At 40.6% G+C, this 27,258-nt stretch overlaps 1 pseudogene; it reads left to right on the top strand.

Annotated features, from left to right (window-relative positions):
• The first annotated feature begins 281 nt into the window (after nt 1-281).
• LOC129485338 (putative tripartite motif-containing protein 64B) lies at nt 282-27,258 on the top strand (annotated as a pseudogene).

Raw genomic sequence — 27,258 nt, 5'->3', positions numbered from 1 at the left:
TCCAATCAACACAGGGCCAGCTTTCCAAACTCTATTTTCTTGCATAGAAGAATGTCGTATTTTTTGAGGGGTTAGTGTCCACAAAATTGCTTGGGCTTCAAAGGTTTCATCAACCTGTAAACTCAAGGGTTGAGTCTTGAATTGTCTGAGAATCAGTAACACTCTTAATTGCCAGTGATTGGTTTAGAGAAGGCAAGCGAACTAAGCTCTTCTACTGTCACTTTTTCATTTAACTGTAACAACCATCCATCGTGACTTTTCCAGAAGGACCTTGCTTGAAAATGTTAGAGCAGAACTCATACTTAGAGTCAAATCAGAAAAAGCTAGCCTTTACTCTCCAAGATAAAACAGACAAATCGAGGTAAAGGCACTTCTCCAAGGCAAAACAAACAATCATTGCTTTTCTAGGCTGCTCTGTTAATTCAATCAACAGAAACTTTCTGGCGTGTTTACTGTTCCTTTACTGTCTGTTAATTTGGGGATGTACTGGTTAATATTATGACATTTTTAAAAGACAGGTAATTAAAATTACAAAAAGATTGATAAACTGTAGGAGAGTACACAAAGGATAGAAATATTTTCTAAGCTCTTTGGAAGCATTATCATTACTCTTTCACGCAGTCAGAAAACGAGTAAGTATTACGCAATAATAATAGGCACTAGACAGTAAGTCAGAATTTTAAATGTATGTTATGAAAAAAAAAAAAAAGAGGAAAAATAAACGTAGGCCAGGCAAGGTGGCTCAAGCCTGTAAATCACAGTATTTTGGGAGGCCAAGTCAGGCAGGGTGTTTTGAGCTCAGGAGTTCTAGACTGGCGACATGGCAAAATGTCTAGGTCGGCCTATCTCTATAAATATATATGTGTGTATAACAGCCGAACATGACGGCCCATACCTGTAGTCCCAGCTACTTTGGGAGATGTGGCTGAAGGATTGCTTGAAGTGAGAAGTAGAGGCAATAGTGAGTCTTATTTCCACCACTGCACTCCAGCCTGGGTGGCCCTGTCTAAAGCAAACAAAGAAACAAAGAAATGAACAACCTAAATCCTGGTTTCTACACTGTATAAATATATGATCCCTCTATTTCTGACATTTCTGCATGATTGCCAGTGAGACTTTTCTGCAGAAATACTCATTTCTTGCTTTCTTTGACAGACTGAAGTTTGTGAAGAGACTTTTACCATTTTTTAGAAAAAAATGTTTGCCCGAATCATCCAATGCGCTCTCTACCTATATATAGCCATACATTGTAACACAGGCACATTACCACTAGTACGGTAGAATGTAACACATTTATACACATAAATTACAACACCCATAAGCCATTTATAGAACCCACAGAGATTAAAAAACTACTAGATATTTGGAAACTGTTGCAAAACGCTTACAATCTATACAAATAACTTAGAAATACATTAAGTAAAAAATTAATCATAACCTTAATTTGAGGAACATGTAGCAAGACAGATGACGAAAATGTTAATTTGTAAATAGGTTAAGTAAATGGAGCTTGTAAACCTACAGATTATGTTGAGAATAATTTTAAAAAAGAAATGGAGCCGTTCTTAAAACTCTGAAAATGAGATCATTTCATCTAAAAAAATCTAATTTTGCAGATAAATTAAAGTCCCCAAATTTTGTTTGTTTTGGTTTGTAACCTAATAGTAGCTCCTACTCTGGAAATCGTGTGCTTACCTCAGAAAAATATCTATGTTCTCACCAAAGCCTGCTGTCAAATAAGATGAATTCAGTTCAGGGATCAGAGCCTCACCATGCAGTGCTGGTAGCTTTTGGAAGTCTCCAAGGCCAGTTGCAAAGACACTCTGTGGGTTCTGGAGAAGAATGAGCTTGACTCTTGAAGTGTCCTTATATAAATCTCTGAAGACCAACCCCTTTCTTTCAACTGACTGCATTTCAGGGGGCATAGGGGGGTGTTAAGGTAGATGATGATTAAGTCTTTTCAAAACAGAAGTTTTTTTGTTTTTTTTTTTTGGATGGAGTCTTGCTCTATTGCCTTGCCTAGGCTGGAGTGCAGTGAAGTGATCTCGGCTCACTGCAAACTCTGCCTCCCAGGTTCAAGCAATTCTCCTGCCTCAGCCTCCCAAGTAGCTGGGATTACAGGTGCCCACTGCCATGGCTGGCTAATTTTTTTTTTTTTTTTTGGCATTTTAATAGAGTGGTTAGTAAAGTGCTGGGATTACAGTCATGAGCCACCGTGCCCAGGCGATTCACTTTTATTGTAATGTAAGAATTTAATCTAAGAACACTGTCGGCCTCCACTCCAGAAGGGACATTTCTCCTGCTCCTCATGCTCCAGATGAAGGCTTTCAAAGGCCTCTCAACAACCACAGGATGTAAGATTCCCTCCTATAATGCCTGCCATTGCTCATCCCAGCTCAATGGGTAAAGGAGGGAAAGTCTACAAAGCTCCATCTCAGGGATCTCCCTGGGCCACGGTAGTGTAGGGCATGTTGCTCTGAGATATATTGAAATGCATTTCTACTTGACAAAGTAATGATGGCAGGGCTTCATCTGAATGCATTTATTCTACCGCTCATGGAGAGGAGTGACATGCCATTTCAGACACATGAGAACACTCTCTGCCTAGTTACCGGTGGCTCCAGATCTTCATGCAGTTATGGAAACCCGTGCTGCAGATTCTGGAGAAGCAGCTCAGACCTCGTGCAGACAAGAGTTCTTCAAGAACCACCTTGGCTATGCAAAGACTATCAGGCTCAGCAACAGTCTGAGCTGGATGAGAGATAGAGCAAAGCTCCCAGGAGCAGCAGAAGCTGTAAGGGAGGGAAAAGGGAAGGAAGAAACTCTAGATTTCAGGATATCCCCTTTATCTCTATGAGAATCTCAGCACCCACAAGGCCACCGTTCCTTTTTCTGACTCCTCTTGGATCCAGGAATTTTCCTGGGTTAAGCCATCCAGGGATAGGACAGGAGATGCCATTTGGCTCTAGGAGCAGAGGAGAGAAACTCAGCAGGAAGAGTACCTCTATGGGAGGAAAATTCAGTTGAGCATGTTTGTAGGGTCACAGGGCTGGATATGGGTAGAGTCTAGTGTACATGTTCAGAAGCCACAGTTCCCCCAGATCTTCTGATTCTAACAAGTACACAGAGCCAATCAAATGAAGGAGGGGCGGGTCAAGGGAATTCAGGGACAAGGGGAATGAAGGATATTAGTTGCAGGAGGAGGCTGTTGAGGTCAGTAGGCAGACATTCTCCTCTCCTCTTATATTGAGAAACAAGTAATGAAGCTTTAAAATGTTGCTTGTGCTCTGGGCCAAAGGCAGCAGAGCACTTGTCTCTGGTCTCCATATACACTTGACGTATTTACTTTCAGTATTCCCAGTAAGATTTTGATTCATTTCACACGGAATAACACTCACCTACCATGCTGAAATTGCTATACATATTATGAGACTTTACTGATCGTAAGTAAGTTACTCTCAACCTTGAGATCTGGCTTCAGTTTTCTCTATTCTCATTCCTTCTCCTCTATATCAGAAGTTTCATAATAGACAGTGGGGGCAAATATGGTGTGGAGAAATAATCAGTTTACATTTAGATATTTTTAATGTAGTTGTCACTTCCTAAAAAGCTAGGTAAAAGCTGAAATACATGAAATAGCCACGCGCCTTCATTTCTAGCCTCCTTTAGGTGTCTGCCAAAATATATTCTATACTAGGTCTTTTCTGATCATAATATTATAAATTCAATTTTGGGCGGGGTGCAGTGGCTCATGCCTGTAATCTCAGCACTTTGGGAGGCCGAGGTGGGCGGATCACGAGGTCAGGAGATCGAGACCATCCTGGCTAACACGCTGAAGCCCCGTCTCTACTAATAATAAAAAAAAAAATAGCCTGGCGTGGTGGCGGGCGCCTGTAGTCCCAGCAACTCCAGAGGCTGAGGCAGGAGAATGGCGTGAACCCGGGAGGCCGAGCTTGCAGTGAGCTGAGATCGCGACACTGCACTCCAGCCTGTGTGACAGAGCGAGACTCTGTCTCAAAAACAAAAACAAAACAAAACAAAAATCAATTTTGTCTATGATACTTTATTTATTTTCCTTTCCTGCTGTGTTTTTCTCTAAAGCACTTATCACAATGCGTTTCTCTAGCAATTTTTTTTTTTTTTTCAAAACCGGGTCTTGCTCTGTCATCCAGGCTTAAGCATGGTGCCATATCAGCTCACTGCAGCCTTGACTTCCCAATTTCAAGCAATCCTCTCATCTAAGCCGGTGTCTGAGAATACAGGAACATGCCACAACCCCAGCTAATTTTGTTTCTCTTTTCTTAGAGATGGGCTCTCTGTTGCTGAGGCTGGTCTTGAACTGCTAAGCACAAGTGATCCTCCTGCTTCAGAATCCTGAAGTGCTGATATTACAGGCCAGAGCCACTGTGCCAGCTTCACTTTTTCAATGTTGTATTTTGACTTGCTGACTTGTGTTTCTCACCCTGCGACCTCATTAGCTCTTTAGGTGCAAGAAAATCTGTCTCATTTGTTCATTTCTGCATTGGCTTAGAATGCTTATTAAGACACAGTAGGCACTTGATATTTTGAAGAAAAAAGTATCGTAAGTTACATCCTTTAGGATATCACTTTTAAAGCATCAAGATGACTTATAAATAATTTAGCTGATGATATCTCTCTCTTTCACACAGAGCCAATTTCTTTCTTAGTACTTGGGAGTGTCTTTAATATTATTTGTTTTTATTTTCCATCAGGAAATCTTTACTTCTTTCAGAATGTATATGTAATTTCCTTTAATCTCTTCTCTTCATAGTATTCATTTTATGTTTGAATTAGTAAATGATCCATACAGATTCTTCAGCCATGCATCTAGGCCCCATCTTGAACTACCCTATGCTACCTTTTCTGCTACATCTCTAAGCACTGCCTCTCTCATCATATGTGTGTTAATCACATATGTGAACTAAGTGGAAATCCAATAGTACAATGGTTTATCTAGTATATAGTTTCCAGCACCCCCCGCCCCAATTTACCTGCCTGAAATTCCAAGAAATTTTCTATTAATTTTTTTTATGTAATGTAGTTTAATTTTATTTAGAAAATTAGAGAATATAGTTTTAAAACTTTTGACCTATATATACTGTTGACCCTTGAATAACACTGGTTGGAGCTATGTGAGTCACGTATAATTGGAGTTTCTTCCGCTTCTGCTACCCCTGAGACAGCAAGACCAACCCCTCCTCTTTCTCCTCCTTCTCTGATTACTCAACATGAAGATGATCAGGATGAAAACTCTTATAATGATCCACTTCCACTAATTAGATTTAGTATTCCATTAATGAATATTAAATATATTTTTCTTTTGATTTTCTTAATGACATTTTCTTTCCTTTAGATAACTTTACTGTAAAAATAGAGTATACATATAACATAGAAAATATGCATTAATCAACTGTGAATATTATCATTAAGGCTTCTAGTCGACAGTAGGCTATTGACAGCTAAGTTTTGAGGAAGTCAAACGTTATACACTGATTTCTGACTACATGGGATCTCGGCACCCCAACCACCATGGTGTTCAAGGGTCAACTCTAAGTTTATTAAATATCATTCAAATAATCTGAGAATCTCTTTGTGAACAAAGACTTTATCTTTCTGTGAAACCCTGTTTATCTCACGCAGTAATTATTGCATTTCATAGTGATAGTGTATTTTATCATGCTTACTGATATTTTATATCATTTCCCAGGAAACAAAATTGTTTTAGCTGAATATTTTGATATTAGCAAGAAATCCTAATAAAAAGTTTGCTGCCATGTTGAAATGATTAGATAGAACCCTTTTGCTATTGTTCTGCTGCTCACAGTAGCATAACAATTGACACCTTGGTTGTGCCCATTGCTCTGTCTGGTACACGGAAGCATTTGCTCTCCATGGAGTTCTGATAATATCGTGCATTATATTAATATTTTTGAAAGTAATAGCTATATATTTCTAAAGTGTCCAAGAACTGTCACAAAGTTCCATATTTTGTCACAGTATTTTCATTTCTTGAATTATTTCTTAAGAAAAAGTATCAAATTTGGAAAAGAAAGACTGCTTTGAAAAAGACTTGAGTTCTAAAATGATAATAGCAAGTATTTCAAAGTAACCTCCTGCCTAAGAGAAGAGAAATTACTAAAGAAGTCGATATTCCCCAATGAGAACATTTTATAATCATTAGAATCAATGATTAGAGTCAGGTGTGGTGACTCACACCTGTAATTCCAGCTATTTGGGTGGGTGAGACAAAAATCCTGAGGTCAGGAGTTCGAAACCAGTCTGGCTAACATGGTGAAATCCCATCTCTACTAAAAAACAAACAAAAAAAACAGACAGACAAACAAACAAACAAACAAAAAACTAGCCAGGTGTTGTGGCAGGCACCTGTAATCCCAGCTACTCAGGAGACTGAGGCAGGAGAAGCTCTTGAGCCCAGGAGGTGGCCAGCCTGGACGACAGAGCAAGATTCCGTCCCATAAAAAAGAAAAAATATTATTAGAGGTATAATATAAGAAGACATTTACAACAAAACATGAAGTAAGCAGAAAGAATTTAAAGTTGTATATATAATTTGATTAATTTTATTCAACAAATATAGGAAAAACTTAAAGGGAGTTAATCAGTTAGTATAAGCACTGCATTATCTTCAGAGGAATATTGGGAGAATTATTTCCTTATTGTTCACAATTCTTTCCAATTTTTTTTATGTGGGTAAAAGGTCAACAATGAGAATGAAAATGTAAGCAGATTCCATGAAGCTGATTTTCTATCTTTAAAAGAAAAATGATGTTTTCTCTCCCTGACAAAATGCCTCATCATTTGAATTATGGTTTGTTAAGGACACACAGCTTTTTCTTCCTTGAGTATTTCTATATTTGTTTCATTTTCTCCAAATGATAGTAAAGATCCAGTCTGTGTCTCTATAAGATGTTTACAATTCCTGAAACACCTGAGCAGTGCATTGCACGTAATAATAGTAATTTCTCACTAAGTAAATTAAGTTGAATGTTGAATTTCTCAACCAAACTTTGAAATCTACGGAAGAGACATGTCTTCATCCTGCTTTTCTTGTATGACTTCTTTCCTCTGTATCAAAGGATACAGGGTGTTAACATAGGATACAGAGAAAGAGAAGTGTGTGTGTGTGTGTGTGTGTGTGTGTGTGTCTTTGTGCATTTACATGTGTGTAGCCACATCAATTTTTGTATTTGTAGCAATGGATTGTGAATTTGTTTCAGAAACCCATAGCATTTTATTGAAATTATGTTTTATTTGATTGTCTCATCTGTTTATGAGAGCTGCTAACAGATAGTCTGTGTTTCATTTACTATATACTATTTCAAAATCTGAGTTCGTGATGCTAAATTCATAAATGTTGAATAGAGCTGACATCCAAATTATGGGGGTTGTAGTTATTCCTATTTTTCCTTTGTCAATAGGGTGCAGTTGAAAGAACAATATAGACCTCCCATTTCATTCTAAAACTATCTAGTGTGAGTTTAGGTAAGTTATTTAACTCCTGATCCTTTAGTATCTCTTCTATGAAATGGGGCTACTAGCCTGCCCAACTTGCAGAATTGCTCTGAAGATTAAAAATCCTGTATTGTATAAACATTCAAAACAGTAATTGGCTCACAGGAGGTGATCAGCCAGTTCTAAATGCCAACTGTTAGTAAAACTACATTATAAAAAGTAAGAGATAAATGAATGAATATAATAATTAATGCTTTCATAATGTAATGATGGTTTCTCATTAGTTAATTACATTGTGACAGAATGGTATATTGAATTCAGTGACTCATTGTTCATCTACTCAGAGCTTGTTGATACACTTTCAATTAGATCGAATCATTCTTATTGCAATAGCAACCCCATCACTCCTTTTGGACTGTAAGTTCTGTGAAAGCAGGGAGTGTTTGATTCATAGCAGGCATCCAGATACTGTAGAAAGACTGAAATAAGCACCATGTTTTGTGTTCCTACTAGGTTTAGCTTTAAAAATTAGAATATTGATAGTTATCACTTGGTAAATATTTATAATTTGTCAGGCATCTTACTAAACATTACTAGATTATTTTAATTTAATATTAATATTATTTCTGTGAGCAGATTACTAGGAGACCTAAGGTGAAGAAAGTCTTGCCTATATTTGTATACCTGGGTTTATCAGTAAGTTATTATCGATGTAAATAAAAATCACTATCTTTTATCCCATTGGCACATGCAGCTGTTTATGTGCTTTCATAAGCTTTAGCAGAATAGTATTTTATAAGATTTAAAAAAAATGGTAGCTATGTATTTTATTGTTCTTCATTTGCATATTATAGGAATTTAAAATACACATTTCATACTTGAAGAACACTGATTTGAATTGCACAGGTCTACTTAAGCACAATGTTTTTAAAAAATACGGTCAGCCCTTTCGATCTGTAGATTTCACATCAGCAAGCAAAGATAGGTAGAAAATCCAGTGTTATTCACTGTAATCCCAAGTACTTAGGAAGCTGAGAAAGGAGAATTGCTTACGCCCAGGAGTTTGAGGCTGTGGTGAGGTATGATCAAGCCACTGCACTCCACCCTGGCAAAAGAGCAAAATTCCATGTCTTAAGAAAACATAATAAAATACAGTATTGAAGGAAAGAACCCCACGTATGTAGAGGACCAACTTTTTATTTTTAAAGATGGTAAACTTTATTTTGCCAAATTATTTTTTTAAACTTATCTTTTTAAATATTAGTATTGCATACAGAAAATGATTTTGTTAAAAATATCACAAAGTGCCTGCCTTCTTTCCTTCCTTCCTTCCTCCCTCCCTCCCTCCCTTCCTTTTCTTTCTTTCTTTCCCTGGCTCGCTGCAGACTTCCTGCGTCCAGCTCCCGTGGTTCTCCTGCCCTGGCCTGCGGACTGCCTGGGATTGCCAGCGCGCGCCACCACCCCTCCCTCGTTTTTCTCCTTTGGCTGGAGGCGCGGTTTCGCCATGTAGGCCAGGCTTGTCTCCAGCTCCTGACCTCCAGTTGTCTGCCCGCCTCGGCCTCCCGAGGTGCTGGAACTGCAGACGGAGTCTCGCTCACTCGGTGTTGCCCGGGCTGGAGTGCGGTGGCGTGGTCTTGGCTTGCTGCAGCCTCCGCCTCCCAGCCGCATGCCTTGGCCTCCCAGGGTGCTGGGATTGCAGCCTCTGCCCGGCCGCCGCCCCGTCTGGGAGGTGGGGAGAGTCTCTGCCTGGCCGCCCATCGTCTGGGTTATGAGGAGCTCCTCTGCCCAGCCGCCACCCCATCTAGGAGGTGAGGAATGTCTCTGCCCGGCTGCCCATCGTCTGGGATGTGAGGAGCTCCTCTGCCAAGCCGCCACCCCATCTGGGAAGTGAGGAGCGCCTCTGCCCAGCCGCCCCGCCTGGGATGTGAGAAGCCCCTCTGCCCGGCCGCCCCGCCTGGGATGTGAGGAGTGCCTCTGCCCAGCCACCATCGTCTGGGAAGTGAGGAGCACCTCTGCCCGGCCGCCCCGTCTGGGAAGAAGTGAGGAGGGTCTCTGCTCAGCCACCCCGTCTGGGAAGAAGTGAGGAGCGCCTCTGCCCGGCTGCTCCATCTGGGAAGTGAGGAGCGCCTTTGCCCAGCCGCCCATCGTCTGGGAAGTGAGGAGCGCCTCTGCCTGGCTACCCTGTCCGGGAAGTGAGGAGCCCCTCTGCCCGGCCGCCACCCCGTCTGGGAAGAAGTAGGAGCGCCTCTGCCCGGCCGCCCCGTCTGGGAAGTGAGGAGCGCCTCTGCTCGGCTGTCCCGTCTGGGAAGTGAGGAGCGCCTCTGCCCGGCTGACTATCGTCTGGGATGTGAGGATCGCCTCTGCCCGGCCACCCACCATCTGGGATGTGAGGAGCGCCTCTGCCCGGCCACCCCGTCTGGGAAGAAGTGAGGAGTGCCTCTGCCCAGCCGCCCCATCTGGGAAGTGAGGAGCGCCTCTGCCCAGCCGCCCCGTCTGAGAAGAAGTGAGGAGGGTCTCTGCTCAGCCACCCCGTCTGGGAAGAAGTGAGGAGCGCCTCTGCCTGGCTGCTCCATCTGGGACGTGAGGAGCGCCTTTGCCCAGCCGCCCATCATCTGGGAAGTGAGGAGCGCCTCTGCCCGGCCGCCCTGTCTGGGAAATGAGGAGCGCCTCTGCCCGGCCACCCATCGTCCGGGATGTGAGGAGTGCCTCTGCCTGGCCACCCTGTCCGGGAAGTGAGGAGCCCCTCTGCCTGGCCGCCACCCTGTCTGGGAAGTGAGGAGCGCCTCTGCCCGGCCGCCCCGTCTGGGAAGAAGTGAGGAGGGCCTCTGCCCGGCCACCCCGTCTGGGAAGAAGTGAGGAGCGCCTCTGCCCGGCCGCCCCGTCTGAGAAGAAGTGAGGAGCGTCTCTGCCCAGCCGCCCCATCTGGGAAGAAGTGAGGAGCGCCTCTGCCCGGCCGCCCCGTCTGAGAAGAAGTGAGGAGTGTCTCCGCTCAGCCGCCCCGTCTGGGAAGAAGTGAGGAGCGCCTCTGCCTGGCCGCCCCATCTGGGAAGAAGTGAGGAGCGCCTCTGCCTGGCCACCCCGCCTTGGAAGTGAGGAGCGCCTCTGCCCGGCTGCCCCGTCTGGGAAGTGAGGAGCACCTCTGCCCGGCCACCCATAGTCTGGGAAGTGAGGAGCGCCTCTGCCCGGCCACCCCATCTGGGAAGTGAGGAGCGCCTCTGCCCGGCCACCCCGTCTGGGAAGTGAGGAGTGCCTCTGCCCAGCCGCCCCATCTGGGAAGTGAGGAGCACCTCTGCCCGGCCGCCCCGTCTGGGAAGTGAGGAGGGCCTATGCCTGGCCGCCCTGTCTGGGAAGTGAGGAGTGCCTCTGCCTGGCCGCCCCACCTCGGAAGTGAGAAGCGCCTCTGCCCCACCGCCCATCGTCTGGGATGTGAGGAGCGCCTCGGTCCGGCCGCCCCTTCTGGGATGTGAGGAGTGCCTCTGCCCGGCTGCCCCGTCTGGGAAGTGAGGAGCACCTCTGCCCGGCCACCCATAGTCTGGGAAGTGAGGAGCGCCTCTGCCCGACCGCCCCATCTGGGAAGTGAGGAGCACCTCTGCCCAGCCGCCCAGTCTGAGAAGAAGTGAGGAGCGTCTCTGCCCAGCCGCCCCTTCTGGGAAGAAGTGAGGAGCGCCTCTGCCCGGCCGCCCTGTCTGGGAAGTGAGGAGCGCTTCTGCACGGCCGCCCCTTCTGGGAAGTGAGGAGTGCCTCTGCCTGGCTGCCCCGTCTGGGAAGTGAGGAGCGCCTCTGCCCGGCTGCCCTGTCTGGGAAATGAGGAGCGCCTTTGCCCGGCCACCCATCGTCTGGGATGTGAGGAGCGCCTCTGCCTCTCCGCCCCATCCGGGAAGTGAGGAGCCCCTCTGCCCGGCCGCCACCCCGTCTAGGAAGTGAGGAGGGTCTCTGCCCAGCCGCCTCGTCTGGGAAGTGAGGAGCACCTCTGCCTGGCCGCCCCTTCTGGGATGTGGGGAGGGCCTCTGCCCGGCCACCCGTCTGGGAGGTCTACCACAGAGGCCAGAAGCAATGTGGGGGCTGCATATGGTGGCTTACGCCTGTAGTCCCGGTACTCTGGGAGGCTGAGGCAGGTTGATCACTTGAGGCTAGGAGTTGGAGATCAGCCTGGCCAACATGGTGAAACATATGAAAAATACAACAGACAAAGCAACCAACCAACCAAGCGACAACAAAACAGGTCTAACCTGGAGTCATACTCTAATTTTTTATATTTTCCTCCCTTTCTGATCCTTTATCACACTTTCTTTCTCTTCCGCTTCCTTCTCCTTCTTCTTTGTCAAATAGAAGATTGAGTTGTTATCATTGATCCATACAAAGTCCCTCTCTCATTTATTTTCTTTAATTCCCACCCCCTATTTCTATTCTCCGTCTTCCCATGTGCAACCATCCTAATATGTTTGATATACATCATTTTGTTTGTACTTTTAAAAAAATTTTAAAAAAAAAGATTCATAAGAACAAGGATTGGCCAACCATGGTGGCTTATGCCTGTAATCCCAGCACTTTGGGAGGCCGAGGTGGGTGGATCACCTGAGGTCAGGAGTTTGAGACCAGCCTGGCCAACATGGAGAAACCCTGTCTCTACTAAAAATATAAAATTAGCCGGGCATGGTGGCACATGCCTGTAATCCCAGCTATTCGGGAGGCTGAGGCAGGAGAATTGCTTGAACCTGGAAGGTGTAGGTTGTGGTGAGCCAAGATCACTCCATTGCACTCCAGCCTGGGCAACAAGAGCGAAACTGTCTCAAAAAAAAAAAAAAAAAAAAAAAAAAAAAAAAACAAGTATTATTTACTCAATTTTTGGTGAATCAGGAAGGTTGTGGTCGTGGGTTAAATGAAGAAATAAATGTTTGCAAAACAAAAATTGTAAGGAGCACCTCCTACTACTTCACCTGCCTGAGTTCAAAAACAATCACGAATATGGAAGGCTTGCTGAGCACTTTCGTATGGCATTGTTTATCATTGTGCATCATATGATTATTGGATATTTACAGATTTTTATTTGACAATTAAAAAAAATATCACAAAGTAGGAAGGACATAAATCCAGAAGAAAAAGCTTTTAAGTGAGTCAATTTATTTCTATGGAACAAACCTCAACAATTATTTTTCCTTTAGCTTTGACATGTTAGAACTTTTTTCACAGAATGATACTCATTACATGAGCTTGAATCTGAGAACCTCAGATGTGGCCAATAAAGAACTAATGAAAAATGTGTAAAGTAAGAAAATTATGAATGTTTTTCTAAAAAACAAAACAAAATAAAGCAAAACTGTTACGTTCCATTGGGACTCTTAGCCATGTTTTTCAGAAATATTTTGTTTTATATTATTGCCTACTTCATTGTCTTAACAATATGAAGACCAGGCTGTCAAAGGGCATTAGGCATGTGGTGAGAGTTATATTATGGCCAGTTAACACAAGGGAGGTCAGATGTGGCTCCACATTCCACATCCGCAACTACCTTTCCTCACTGAGGCAGAGCAAGGTAATCCAGAAAGTCTTTTCAGACTCTGAGAATGCTGGACTTACATTATTCAGAAAATCACTTGAAAAGATGAAATATTAAATAATTTACACTAAAATTTGGATTATTATTCTGATAGATCAATTTGATTTGTTTAGTGTTTTTTTCACATTCAGCTTGTTAATTCCACAGAAGGGGGGGGCCTACTTTTCATGTATACATGTCTTTTCTGCAGGACTTGGGTATGCACAAATTTTGATCTCTGTCAGTGTCCTGGAACCAATCCCCAGAGCTGACTAAGTTCAGTTTTGTTCTGAAATTTTTATTTTGTCTATAGAAATGCATTTTCATGAAGTTATAACTATATTCATTTTATTTCTCATTCCAATATTATTGAGAATTATGAATAATCAACCAATGTTTCTGTAATGAGCATTTATTGATCCTTAGCGTTACCAGATAGACGTTTTTATAGGTAGAAAAAGAAAAAATGATTCCCTGTTATAGTATCACTTTTTCTTTTTTTTTTGTACTGTGGAAAAATATCATAGATGATTTTTTGCAAGCCAATAGAAAATTTCAATATATATGTAGTAATGATAAATATAATATTCTCTCATACAATGTAATATAATTTTTGCATATCTTTATTTTCAGTATCTTTTTGTTTCTTATTTTAAAATAATGTTTATTTTAGAAACTGTAAAGATCAAGAAAGCCACAGCAGAAAGTAAATAGCTGCCTAATTCCATCAGAAAAATATGAAATCATGGTTATATTCTTGTGTGTATAATTCTAGCCCTTTTCCTATTTTAAATATATTTTGTGTATGTATACACAAAACCCAGTAAATCTCTCTATATGTAAGGTATATAATCAACACATCTTTATTTGTTCTTTTTCATATTTTTGACATTTAGAGGTGTCTTTCTTCCTAAATCTTGACTATTGTAATTTTTTTCTGCCAAACATTGACTATCCCCAGGTTGACCTTATATGTATTGATAGGGGTTAGGTCATTGGACAGCCAGAAATGGCTCCATCTTTCTCTCCAGGGATTATCAAAGTGTCTGGCTTGGGAGTAAGAGCATGTTTTCAACAGTTCGATTGGTTGGCCAATGGCAGCATATTTTAAACTTACCCATCGCCCCAGCTTATTTTGTTGTTGTTCTTAAGAGACAGGTTCTCACACTGTCTCCCAAGCTGGAGTTCAGTGTGCAATCTTAGCTCAGTGCAGCCTCCAACTCCTGGGCTTGATCAATCTTTCCACCGCAGCCTCCAAAATCGCTGCCGCAGTGCCCAGCTAATATTTGTACTTTCATTTGTCAAGACAGGGTGTCCCTATGTTGCCCAGGATGGTCTCAAACTCCTGGCTTCAAGCAATTCTCCCACTTAAGCCTTCCAAATTTATAGAATTACAGTAATGAGCCACCGCTCCTGGCCTTATTTTTCTCTTCAGAGTTTGTCCTTCCTTTCTAGGTCTATGATATGAAAATGTCTTTGCCTGTTCCATAAAACATTCATCTGTCGTGGTCATATGAAACATTACAAAATTATTTTTGATGTTTCTTCATGTTTTATGTTAAGTATGCTAACATGGTAGTGTGGCTTTTTTAAAAAGGACAAAAAAAACACAATAGATGGTTGACTAATCACAAGCAGGACTTTAAGGATCACAGTTGTGCTATCATTTATTATGATATATTAAAAAATCAGCACTTACTTGTAATGTGCCTTGAGACAAACTATTTAGCAACTCGATTTCTCAGACCTCAGTTTCCTCCTCTGGGAAATACTAATATCAACTGTGTGTAGTTTATCTTGAAGAATTAGAAAAATTGTAAGTAAATACTTTATTACCCAGCACGATTGCTGTGGTTATTTTATCGTTGTTACTGTTGTAGCATTGAACCACTTACCACTTTAGGTTATTTGTTCGAAGTCAAATATTATTAATTAACACATATTTCATAAACTAGTCTTTTCCATTTTATTTATTTATTTATTTTTTAAAGGATGGAACCTTGCTTTGTAGCCCAGCCTGGATTGCAGTGGCATGGGATGATCTCAGCTCACTGTGACCTCTGCCTGCCAGGTTCAAGCAATTCTCCTGCCTCAGACTCCTGAGTACCTAGGACAACAGACACGTGCCACCATGCCTGGCTAATTTTTTGTATTTTTAGTGGAGACGGGGTTTCACCATGCTTTCCAGGCTAGTCTCGAACTCCTAACCTCGTGATCCGACAACCTTGGCCTCCCAAAATGCTGGGGGTACAGGCTTGAGACACCGCACCTGACCATAATAGTCTTTAGAGTTGATTTAATGTGGAAGTTTAGTTGACAAGTGGCTGGTTCAAATTGTTAAATTAGAAATATTCAATGTTAGAATTGTAGAGTGCCCTTGTGTTCCTCTTCCGTATCATTTGGGCAACTAGTAAACAGTATACTGTTTTATCAACAGGTATGTCATCTATGCTCCAGGCAGCCACAGCAAGTATTCAGGGGAGTCATTTCCAGGAATTTCTAATGCTCTGTTTGATATTGAAAGGAAAGTGGACCCATGCAAGGCTAAAGGAGAAGTGAAGAGAAAGCTTCGTTGCAGCCTTCACTGGGCAGGCAGCTTCAGAGGCTTTGAAACAAGTAGCCTAAGAGGATTCCTTAGAGAACCCATATTGAATTTGTGTGGTATGTCACTCAGAAAGAATCATGATGGGTATATTGATGTATTTTAAAATTAGTATTTTAGAAATAAAGATGGATAGTATATATAGTTATGTGAGTGTTCATGTATTTGTCTTAGTGTATATTTTTTCTTTTATTTTCTCGTGGATTAAAAATAAAAAATCAAAATTTATAATTATACAAGATTATTCTGAAGTAGAAGAATCAAAGTCAGTATTAAATCCAAGGGGAATGGAGAAATATCATAAAACTCTCATCTGGCATTTTCGAGGAATCAAGTCTAATGTGTCCATGTCGCTTCACACATGGGAAAACAGTTTGTCACAGAACACACTGCGGAATATGCGCAACTGCTCCAAGCCAGAGGCCTCACGCCCTGCCTGGCCTCCCAAGGCTGAGAGGATCACTATCTCAGCGCACTAGTTGGGACACTGATTAAATTACACTTTTAGTATATGTAATCACTCTATAGCATAAGAAATCACTATTTTTTATTAAAATATTTTATTTATGTAAAAGACTATAATATAACACACAAGTATAGAGAAAAATAGTAATGAACATTTGTGAACCTACTAGCCATATTAAGAAAATAACGTTTCCAATATCTTTGGGTTCCCCGTGCACTAATAACAGTTGTGCTTTTTCACTGTCTTGAATTTTGTGTTTATCTTTATTTCCTCTCTTATTCTTTATAATTTTATCACACATGGCTATATTATTTACATGTTGTATGGTTTGGCTTTAGGTAGTTTTGAACTTTTTAAAATAAAATCATACCATGTATAGTTTTGTGGTACTTGATTTTTTTCCACTGGTCTTTAAGTGTTCAGATAGATAGATAAGTAAGTAGATGATAGATAGATAGATAGATGATAGATAGATAGATAGATAGATAGATAGATAGATAGATAGATGATAGATAGATAGATGGATAGCATTTATTCAAATGAAAGGAACATTCAGGGTCTGTCAAGACAGAGAAAACATATAATAATGTGAATAGGGAAAGTTAATATAAAGAATGATTAATTATAACAGCATTTGAGCAAGGAAATATTGTCCAGTAGAATGTAAGGAGAAGTCTAAATAATACGTGATGAGCACATATAAGGAATTGCCATTGTGTCCAGGGTGAAGTTGGAGTAGCCAATGAAGAGTCCCCTCACCCCTTGGCCTCACTGAATGTTAAGAAGTCGCTGTGCTGTTGCGCTTGAACAACTTGCTTTAAATCCACACTTCAGAGCTCCCCAGAAACTTGCCTTCTGGGCCACTTGTAAAGCTGTTTACAAAGAAATGTCATGCCAGACAGGCTCCACTTCAGATTTGGCAAAGCGCAGTATCAGGAGAAGCTCGTGGCTGCTCAGTTCTCCTGGCCACCATGAACTTCCGGAAGTGGATGCTATAGCAACTGCCTGAACTACACAATCTGGGCATTGGTGTATCCCTGTATGCCCTCTGGGCCAGACACTGGAGGTGTCATTTCCAAAGCAGATTGGAAGCGCTTTTTTGGAATTTCTCTCCAATGCTTTCTACTCACACAGACTGACATCTTAACACGTGGCAAAGAAAAAAATATTTAAAGAGTCCAGATCTATTTATGTAAACAATCAAGAGTGAGTTTGTAGTGGAAAACCCAAAGTTGGATACATGGTGCATAATGATATATATTTGTTCATTTTCTGCTGTTGTACACTTGGAATGATTTTTGTGTTTTGATTTTGTGAACATGTCTCCTAATGTAAATAGCCAATAGATTCTCTTTCCAGACAGTATCTTCCGATAACTGGAATGTCTGCGTTATAAAATTTGTGGATGTTAATTCTATTGGGCAATGCCACAGCGCTTCAAAGTAATTTTATTTGTTTATATTTCCACTGACAATCATGTTATACAAAATAATAGAAGTATAGATGATTGTGGCAAGTTAAAGAAATACAAGGCACTCACCCTTACTAGAATCCAAGGCATTTGTGGGAAGAACAATTCATACACTTAGCACCAAATACATCAAGTATGTTTTGGAAGACATCGAGAGGAGTGTAACTACTTTCCTGTAGTTTATCAAAATCCCATAATAAGGTTAAGCAGGTAGGAATATAGGCACATTTCCATTTCAGAAAGCATTCTGGCCTAGATAGAATAGAAGGATATCAACCCAGGAAGAGAACAGAACTAATATTTTGTGTGTGTGTGTGTGTGTGAGACAGGGTCTCACTCTGTCACCCAGGCTAGAGTCGGTGGCACAATCCCTGCTCAATGCAACCTCAGCCTCCTGGGCTCAGGCAAGCGTCCAGCCTAAGACTTAGCTGAGGTTACAGGCATGCACCCTCATGCCCGTCTAAATTTTGTATTTTTTCTGGAGATGGAGTTTCACCATGTTGCCTAGCCTGGTCTCGAACTTCTCAGCTTGACCGGTCAAGCCACCTCGGCCTCCCAAATTGCTGAGATTACAGGCATGAGCCACCATGCCAGGCCCCACCATCTTTTCTCATGACAACTGCTGTCACTTAGACTTTACTATCAGAAAATATAAGACTACTCTCATCCTTTGGGTTTCAGCTTAGGTGTCATTTCTTTTAGGAAGACTTTTAGGATGACTGTCCCTTCCTTTGTCTCAACTACTAGACCATGAGCTCCTTAAGGACTTAATCTTGGGTTTTTTTTACCCTTTTTTTACAAATTTTAATTTAATTTTTGGGATACATGTGCAGAACGTGCAGGTTTGTTACAATTTTGGCTCCAATCTCTACCAGTATGGAGAGTCCATAGCAGACACTTATTTTGTGAGTAGTCAGAGTAGTGCACATAAGAGACCTCCTGAGACATTCTGTGCTTTGAAAAGCAGAGCTGCACTGCACACTAGGATTTCCACAATGCCTTTGTTATGGGGTTTGGCCGAGCATGCCCACAGGCCTTTTGTGATGTCATTGATAGAGGGTTGGACAGTATGGTAGATGTAGGACAGTGTGCATATTATTATTCAAAAAAGTGGACCAAAGCCTGCACAATACTTGAAGGCTTTGTCAACTTTCAATCAATTCTGTCAGCATGCAAGAAGCGTCCCCTCAAAATATTGTATGTAACACGGTGGCTTAGGAAGATACTTTGGCAACATATTTAATGTCACTGAAAGGAAAACAGTTTTCGGAGACAGACTGCCTGGTTTCAAACCCTAGTTCTCCTACTTAATTTGAGTATGCCTATGGACAAATTATTAAACTTTCCTGTTCTCACGTTTCTTAATCTTTAAATGAGTATAAAATATTATTTATCTTATGGGGTTGCTGCAACAATTAAGCAAGTTAGAACATGTGAAGCACATAGAACAGTTTTCAGCACAGAATTGGTGATCAATAAATGTCTGATATTTTCACTTGAATGACAGAGTATTTTTTGGTTAGGTAAGGAAATACTGCCTTTTCTCTCTTACCTACCCTGCATGATAACACACTTGTAGTAAAATAGATAACTTTTTCAGCTTCTAGCACTAAAATTTGCAACTATATTTTATTCTTTCATATGCATCTCATAAGTTGCTTATTGTTTATTTCTGTCTAATACAGGGCAGTCTACAAAATGTAGAATCAAATTTTTATTGAGAAGTGAGAATACCAGAAAGTCTTTCTTCTTTACACTTAGGTAGATAACATGCAACATCTTAAGTAGTGTTTGAATCTGTTTTCAGAGAACAAGATTTGTGGAAAAGTCTGCATATATATGTATCTATTATTACATTTTCTTAACGTTATTGGATATACTTTTTGAAGCATAATGCTGGTGAAATGACACTTCAGAAAACATACTAATTTGCAATGCCATGGACTGATTAAAAGACAGCCACTTCATCTTTTTCTAGGATATGCTGGCTTTTATGAATTTTATAATTTTTTAAATGTCTCTTCAAATGTAAATGGTGACTTTTATATAGATTTCTACTTTTTCAAATTCTAGCAAGGTTTGTTAATTTTACGTTTATAGAAATGACCTAAATCCCCAAACATTAGATAATTTATGAATACAACTATGTATAAACATAGTTGATTTATGTATAAACATGTATCTATGTATAAACATGGTGATTTATTAAATCATGGTAAAAGACAACAAAATCTGTTAGTATGGCAACCGTGTTACAAATAACTTTCATGCACTATTAAAGATAATTATGGACATAATTATTGTGTAAATAACAGCCAGGTGCCATGGCTCATGCCTGTAATCCCAGCACTTTGTGAGGCCGAGATGGGCAGATCACCTGAGGTCAGGATTTCGAGACCAGCCTGGCCAACTTGGTGAAACCTTATCTCTACTAAAAATACCAAAATTAGCCAGTCACGGTGGCAGACACCTGTAATCCCAGCTACTCGGGAGGCTGAGGCAGGCAGGAGAATCACTTGAACCTGGGAGGCAGAGGTTGCAGTAAGCTGAGATCGCGCCACTGCACTCCAGCCTGGGTGACAGAGTGAGACTGCATCTCAAAAACAACAAAAAAAAAAAAAAAAAAAAAAAAGGAAGGAAGAAAGAAAGAAAGAAAATAGATCAATAGATCTAACCAACTGGCAAGGGCTCCCAAGAAGCTGCAACTTCCAAGTCACTAAGGAGAATGGTGAATTGGCGGCCACGCTTCCATTAACTGCATTTCTGGATTTTCTAGTGTAGAGTGGCAAACCTAATACATATCTTCATTTTTTTTGTTATTTTAGAAGATAATTAATTGTTGATTCATTCTTGTTAATTATTATAGGTGAAATATTGGCTATTTCAGAATGTGAAAGTGTTCTCTCTAATCATCTGAATTGACTATGGGAAAAAACTTTCTTAATTAAAAATAATAGATATTATTTACATTTAATATATTGGAAGGAAGAGTTTTGATATTAAAGTTAAAAGGACAAATTTAATGATTCATAATTTTAGGAGTTGACAGTCCACTCTGATTAATCAATCTTAGATAAAACCTACTTTATTTATAATTGTCTGAGCATACTTCTTAGGTGAGTTTGGAGGCAGGGAGTATAGAATAATACCATAGATACTAAGTGTCTTTCATATATTATCATCAAGGAATCATTGAGAGAGATAGAATGACAGAGACAGGATGACATTCAGAATGTGCTTCTTCGTTGATTAGCTTATATAAGTGATTCAGAAATCATCCCAGCTTTTACCCTCCGCCCAGGCTTTAAGCTTGTCTAAGTAACTGGGAATGATTGAGAGCACGGCTTGTTTAACAAAAATGTCATGACGACCGTTGTCTCATTTTCTCATTTGCATCACGGTTGTTCATATCCATAAGTTTCATACCCGTGAATTCAACTAATCTCAGATAAAAAATATTTACAGGGAGAAAAAAGCAGCTGTACTAAACATGTACTTCTTTTTTGTCTTTTTTTTTTTTTTTTTTTTTTGAGACAGAGTCTCACTCTATTACCCATGCTGGAGTGCAGTGGTGCGATCTCAGCTCACTGTAACCTCCGCCTCCTGGGTTCAAGCTATTCCCCTGCCTCAGCCTCCCGAATAGCTGGGACTACAGGCAGGTGCCACCACGCCCTGCCAATTTTTTGTATTTTTAGTAGAAACGGGGTTTCACCATGTTAGCCAGGATGGTCTCAATCTCCTGACCTCGTGATCTGCCCGACTCGGCCTCCCAAAGTGCTGGGATTACAGGCATGAGTGACCGCGCCCTGCCAAACATGTACATATTTTTAATCTTCTTGCTGTTACTAAACAGTATGGCATTACAAGTATTTATACAGCATTTACATTGTATTAGGCATTCAAAGTAATCTAGACATAAAGTATTCAGGAGGATAGGTTTAGGTTACATACAAATCCCACACCATTTACTAATAAGAGACTTGAACATCTTAGGATCTTGGTATCTCAGGGAGTCCTGGACTGAATCTTCGACGACTATTGAGGGAAAACTTTATAAATCCCGTATGTTTGCATTTACTATGTCTCAGTTTGTACTGGAGCTAACTTATTAGACATATTGGACAGAGCTCAAGTAGACAAGGAAAATTGTCCACCAGCCTTTTTTTCCTTTTCATCGGGACAAATAAAAATAAGAGAAAGAAATTCTCACTTTTTTTTTTAATTTTCAGAAACACGGATTCAGACGCCCTGCGAGTCTTCCAGAATGAGCTCATTTGCTGCATTTGCCTGAAATACCTCATAGACCCGGTCACCATTGACTGTGGGCACAGCTTTTGCAGGCCCTGCCTCTGCCTCTGCTCAGAAGAAGGCAGAGCACCAATTCACTGCCCTTTGTGCAGACAAATCTCAGAGAAGCCCAACTTCAACACCAGTGTGGCACTCAAAAAGCTGGCTTCCCTAGCCAGACAGACCAGACCTCAGAACATCAACAGCTCACACAATATCGGTGTGCTCCATGAGGAGGCTAAGGAGCTCTTCTGTGAGGCTGACAAGAGATTGCTCTGTGGGCCCTGCTCTGAGTCACCAGAGCACATGGCTCACAGCCACAGCCCAATAGGATGGGCTGCTGAGGAATGCAGGGTACGTGATGCCTCTAAGGCAGTGTGAATTATGTAGATTCCCAAATAAGAATGATGAGGGCCTATGATAATGACGGTGATGAGAATGCAGATGGTGGAGGTGGTGATAATTCCATGTCAATCATGATAACATAAATGTGTCCTTTCAATGTTGCTGACTAATTTGGCACTCTAATCATAGCTGTGTTGAGACTCCACTAAAGGAGGTTTCCTTAGAAACATTGTTCAAACATATAGAATGGAGCTGTGGAGCAGGTGGCCAGCACCAAGAACACTGTTCAAAGTCGGGTTATATAAAAGCCAGTTTCTCAGAAAATTGATGATATTATCTGAAGGGTCCCTTAAAACTCTCTATTATGTTTCTATCACTTTTCACATCCCAATGATTAGAACCAAATGTGTTTAATTTGGAAAAATCTGATCACTCCACTCTAACTTAATTTATGTTTCTTTCAATGACAGCCTTTTTTTTATTGATAAGGGGATGAAATCTACTATACTGTCTTCATTATTGCTAAGCTTCTTGCTTCTTTTGCAGGAGAAACTTATAAAGGAAATAGACTATTTATGGAAAATCAATCAAGAGACACGAAACAATCTAAATCAGGAAACTAGCAAATTTCATTCGTTAGAGGTAAAAATGAAAATGTTTTCTTTGTTTTTATGCAAATAAACACACTGTTAGCTTATAATTTTTAGCTAAATTCAAACTACCAGTTGAAAGACAGTGATTTCATCCACAGAAAATGTAGTGATTTCAATTAATATAATAGGAATTGCAAACAGAGAAGCCCACACAAGCTAGCCAAATTAATTCTAGTATATTGGATAAATGGCATGATGTGTATTCTAGTTCAAATTTGAAGGTTGGTATCAATCTTTTCAGACACCGCAGATGAGACAACATTTCACTAAGTTTGGGAATGAGGAAGGTGAAAGCAATAGAATAGTATATAGAGTAAAAATAAGGTAAAAGTAAAAAGAAACTGCATAATACGGTGTATGGCTAAATGTTTTTTAACATGTAGGCGAATCAGACAGGGAAAAATCCTAAAAGAGAGATTAATAGAGGAAATAATTGACTCAATAACAACTGTGAAGAAGCATCACAGTGATAGAAACCAGGAGTCTTTATATAGGTTTGATTTAAAAAGGGAGAGAGAATACAAACATTGACAAAGATGGACAGAAGAAGATAGAAAATGTTCAAGACTGCTTGCAAGAGTGAGGCAGAAAGTTTATAAGTTGCTTGATTACACCCAGCATATAATTATTTGAAGTTTTCTATTGAGAGTGAGAACGTGTAATCCTTTTAACCAAACATCTCTGCAGCACTATGTGTCATTAAGGAAGAGGATAATCAGTATTCAATATCAAAAGATGCATATATTTCTAGAAGAGGAGGAGCAACTGCATCTGCAGGCACTGGAAAGAGAAGCGAAAGAGCTTTTCCAACAACTACAAGACAGTCAAGTGAGAACGACCCAACATTTAGAAGGGATGAAAGACACGTACAGAGAGCTGTGGGAGACATGCCACATGCCTGACGGGGAGCTGCTCCATGTGAGGAGGGAGGGTCCATCCTCAGAGACAGGAAGCCTTTGCTGGACAGTGCTGCCAGGACATGCAAATATCACCTGCATATGTCACTGCTCTAAGCTAAGTGACAAATGCTGTCTGACTTCCACCATTACGTTTCTCCATTCACTTATTACTGCATACTTTGGTAATCTTTGGGAAATTTTTGCCATCTTAGCTGATAGCATATAACAAAGTTCTCTTCAATATAATTTGGAGTGCTATCCACACAGAGAGATCATCCAAAATCATTAGAACTCTAGGCCAGGGGAAGGTTAGTAATACTCCATTTACATGCCCTAGTTCATCCTCACTCTGATGTCCCAGACAGCAGTGATTTGCTGAAGACATTGAGGGGTTTCCCCTTGCCTGGGCAAGATTTCTCAAAGCTGCTCATCAATGTCCATGTACTGTTTCTCATATGGTTCTCTGTTTTGTTTTAAGAGTTGTCATGTGTGGTCAGAACTTTCCTTGGAAATAAGATTAGGAAATTAATGACACTGGAAGCCTAGATATCCTTGCTTTACTCCACCATCTCTTGCTGAGCTCCTTTCTTCCTAATGCCCACTGATGAAGCTTTCTATTGTTTAGTTGAGGTTCTGTTATTAATGTAGCCTTGAATGATTCCTTAGCAGGAAATAAAAAGATATACATTATTAAAACACTAAAACAGAAAGAAACAAGAGTGTGAGAAAAGATGCAGAAGGAAAAATCTCTCATAATTAACATTATCTTTTTTTTTTTGCAGGATGTGGGAAATGTATCAGCAAGATGAGTTTACAGTAAAAACAATGCTATTTCTGAAAATTTGTTCTCCTGTGAATGAAGGGGATGTATGCATTTTGAGGACTAACATCGTTGTCAGAGCTATTTCAAATTTTGTTTCAAAAGAGGGCCTGAGGTCTTCTTCTCTTTGGTCTGGAAAATATTCATCTTAAAATTTGTATGAATTAAAATATACATAAAAACACTTTGCCATTTGGAAGTTTTTTCTCCCGATCCATCCATCCTGACCAGCCATACCCCACAGATCTTAATACAAAATTACTCTGAGGAATCATAGAGGCATCTTCTACTCTAGAGGGGTTGGAGGTTAAAAAAAAAAAAAAAAAGACAGAGGGAGGAGAGAGATTCCCTAAGGATGGGCTGAGGAGGGATGTTTTGTTCCTAAAAGCATCAATGACCTGGGCCTGCCCCATCACCGTACACCCAGTTCTAGGAAAGACCTCAGGAAAATGGTTGCCTCAGGACCCTCACCAGCAGGGTTCTCAGGCTGGAATTAGACTCCTTTGATTTGCACAAAAGATTAAAGCCTTTTGTCTCAGTGAACATTCTCTGTTACACACTGACTAGCGTTAGTGACAGTTGCAGACTGAGGTCCCAAAGTTTTTGTCTGGGTTTTCTGCTCTCTGAAATATTCCCAAGATTTCTGCCTACCCTCAGGGGGTGTGATGGGCAGAGGGAGGCAATGACTTTTTATGACTTTAGAAGTTGTGTAATGTCTGAGAATAACATATCTGGAGAAATTGGGTTTTTATGGAAGTAAAATTTAGAAAAAGTAACATCCTTATGGCCCCTAGAGTGTGGAATAAAATGTACAACCAGTTAACCAAAACTGGCAGAATTCTGAGGAAACATCTTATATGAAAATGTGATATCTTCGTATGACTGTATGATTAACTCTGGGCTTGGAACTATAGCTGAGGCCATTTTTTTTGCAGGACTGATTTGGCACAGATGCAACAGCCCCAGCCAGTGAACCCAGAGCTCACTTCATGGCGCATAACTGGAGTCCTAGACATGCTCAACAACTTCAGAGGCAAGAGCCAGCTGCTTCACAGTCCAGCCTCAAATTATTTCCTTATTGGGTCCCTTGGTTGAGGCTTTTTCCATTTAAGTTTTATTAGTTTTGACATGTAGGTAATACATACTTTTCCAAAACATGTGCATCTTCTCTACCTGCATAGTAATATTACAATGATGAAAACTCAATTTCCTGACTTACAGTTTGATGAAAATGTAAAGAAAGATACACACTTTATCTGCAGAATAAGAGGACAAAGAATATTCAGATCATGTAGTTATGAAGACACTAGTTCTCATGGTGGCATCAGTATTTCCTGTTTATTCAATTTAATTCAATTTTGAAGGCTTAGATTTGTCATAATGGTTTTTAATTCTTTCTATTCTATGTGCATTTACATGCATTCTACAAGTAACCTTTATTATTTACAAAATCAGAACATTTTGATCAACAAAGAAAATGACTGAAATATCCATAATCAGGACAATTCTAATGCCATCAGATACATCTCAAAACAAGTGAAAAGTGAGGGATCTGTGAACGTGGCTGAACCATGTTAGGCCCATTCTAGAGAGCAGGTCTAAGTAGCAGAGGGCAGGAACCCAGAGTAGATTGAATCAGGAGCTAAACAGATAATGTAAAGCCAGAGTATTCTTTTCAGAAACTTATAAATTTTACGTGTGTAAATTTCTACCAAATTTTTTATGTTTGAGACTATAACAGGCATTACTTACATTCCAATAAATTCCCACATCACAGCAAATTGATGTCTACCTGTTGATGATCTTAAACACAAATAATACAAGAAGATTTTTCTACTGAAGAAAAAAAAACATTTTAGATATGTCCTGAAACAAACTATGCAGAGATAGACATTAAATCATTACTTCGCCCAGTTATATGGTCACATTTTTTCTCTGATTTTAAGGAATAATACATAATTGTATGTGCTGAAGAGGTGTAATAACATTTCATCTTCATGCATGCATGGGGCTAAACTCTCTTGCTTTCCTTCCTTCTGTATTTTCTTGGAGGAAGAGCAAATGAAGTGAATAATTGGGCACAGAGCCTCTGTCCCTCATAGCACTCACTAATATAATATTTTTTCCTTGTCAGTGGATAATGCTCTGAGCACGGAAATGATTCCTTGCTATATAAGCCTTTCTGAGGATGTGAGATATGTGATATTTGGAGATGACCATCTCAGTGCTCCCGTGGATCCCCAGGGAGTGGAGAGCTTTGCTGTGTGGGGAGCACAAGCATTCACCTCCCACAGGCATTTCTGAGAGGTGGATGTGACCCTCTCCTCCAGCTGGATTCTGGGAGTCTGTAGAGATTTCAGGACTGCAGATGCCAATATCGTTATTGATTCTGATGAAACATTTTTTTTTAATTTCCTCAAAAAGGAGCAATCACTGTAGTCTCTCCATCAACTCTCCACCTTTAATTCAGTATGTACAAAGGCCTTTGGGTCGGGTTGGGGTGTTTCTGGATTATGATAATGGATCTGTGAGTTTTTTTGATATTTCTAAAGGTTCTCTTATCTATGGTTTTCCTCCTTCCTCGTTCTCTTCCCCTCTGAGGCCTTTCTTTTGCTTTGGTTGTACATGAAAAGTTGGTTTCATGATGATTTATTGTGACCTCCCATATATGAGGCAAATAGTGTC

Source organism: Symphalangus syndactylus, chromosome 6 (assembly GCF_028878055.3).
Source record: "Symphalangus syndactylus isolate Jambi chromosome 6, NHGRI_mSymSyn1-v2.1_pri, whole genome shotgun sequence".
NCBI lineage: Eukaryota > Metazoa > Chordata > Mammalia > Primates > Hylobatidae > Symphalangus > Symphalangus syndactylus.
The sequence above is the reverse complement of the archived record's forward strand: the minus strand, read 5'-3'. Positions and strand labels throughout refer to the sequence as shown.